This window comes from Nematolebias whitei, chromosome 1, assembly GCF_014905685.2.
Source record: "Nematolebias whitei isolate Nwh7 chromosome 1, NemWhi1, whole genome shotgun sequence".
NCBI lineage: Eukaryota > Metazoa > Chordata > Actinopteri > Cyprinodontiformes > Rivulidae > Nematolebias > Nematolebias whitei.
Genome location: NC_056498.1, coordinates 63,345,625 through 63,347,337, shown reverse-complemented (window position 1 = coordinate 63,347,337; position 1,713 = coordinate 63,345,625). Strand labels below are relative to the sequence as shown.

The following is a 1,713-nucleotide window of genomic DNA, read 5'->3' as shown; positions in this document are numbered from 1 at the left end:
GTGTGTGTGTGGGGGGGGGGGGGTGAACATCTCTTCTGTTTCTGTAACCTTCTAACTTAATTTTGAAAATCTGTTCCTGATCCCAGTGAATGCAACATAACTAATACCTAAAGTCCAAACTTTATTAGGTCTGACCAGACAGGAGATTAAAGAGTTGCCAGGATGAAACTATTTAATCTAGAATTATTGACTGGAAGAAAAAACAACAGCTGTAGAACTACAGTATCTGGAAATGTAAAAAAAAAAAAATCAAACTCGTTTTAACATAAAATATCTTTTTAGAGGACATTTTAAACCAAATTAATGAAGAACTAAAACAGTAACAAATTTAAATCTGTAAACAAAACTGTTAATAATAATAATAATAATAATAATTGGTTTTATTTCTCTTATTGGCAAGTAAATAAATACATAAAGGTGGATCTTATTTTCTTATTATTTTGTAAATAGTGAATGCATTATTTTTTTCTATTTAAAATATACATCTTTCAGTTTATTGCCTAACCTTCACTAGAGAACAAGAAAAATATTCAACTGAACTGATTAAATTATTTTACAAATTATTCATTGCTGTGACTTTGAATTAGTTTTAATAATTTTATGTGGTGGAAGAACACTTGTCTACAATGGAAATAAATGTAAATATATATTTGACTTAAAATCTTATTTGAAGTCTGCTTCTCTGACCACAAGATGGCAACAGTAAATCACATGCACTAAGATTCACTCTGCCAAAAACTAACCAAAGAGCACCTTTTATTCACTGCTCACTGTCTTTTAGCAAAATATCTCATGAACAACTCGACAGATTTTATTTAAACTTTCAGATAATAATCTTTGAACATACAGGTACAACTGATTAACATTTGGAGTCAAGATAAGTTACCCTGGCTAACACAGAAATATCCTTAACTCAATCAGTTTTATAAATATTAAGGCAAAATTTGGTGAGGTCGTAGCTGTTTTTTTCAACTTTTACTTCAAGCATTAACGGATTAGGTGAAAAATCTGAGCAAAACTTTGTTATTAACTATTTGGAGCTAACTGTGCCACTTAGCACAATATCTCATAAATTAGTGGACATATTTTAAAAAAACTATCAGATAGTTTTCCCTGACTGCACGTCTACAACTGATAATGTTTTAAAGTCAAACCAATTCATGATGACTGCTGCAGCTTATCAACTAAAGTCAACACAAAATGACTATAATTCAGTTAGTTTTACAGTTTAATCAGATTAGTTGAGCTAAAACATCACACAATATCTTCAGATACGATATTATCACACATAATGCGATTATCACATCAGTGTTTGACCAAAACGCTACAACAACATAAATATAACGTTAGTTTAAAGTTTTGTCTTGAAAGCAGCACTGCTAGTTTTAATTTGAGAAAGTTGATATTTGTGGTGCACCCAAAATGGAAGAAGCAGGTAAAAGATAATGGATGGATGGATATTTGTGGAGCTTAGGCATGGAAAACTAAATAGAAGTAGATGTTTCCGCTCTCTTTTTAATTATCCTCAATTATGCAATCCTTAATTATCCTACTTAATGATTTAATTGTCCTCTCAAACCCAGCACATCAAACTAGATGGCCTCTTGTCCTGAGCCTGGTGCTGCTGGAGGTTTGTTCCTGTGAAAAGGGAGGTTTTCCTTTTCACTGGTGCCATCGTGCTTTATATACAGTATATATATATATATATATATA

General features: G+C 31.3%; 1 protein-coding gene across 1 annotated transcript in view; it reads right to left on the bottom strand.

Moving 5' to 3' along the window:
• The window catches only part of LOC119430250 (VPS10 domain-containing receptor SorCS1-like), a 65,605-nt gene that overhangs the window by 12,487 nt on the left and 51,405 nt on the right, over window positions 1-1,713 (bottom strand). The window lies entirely within an intron of this gene.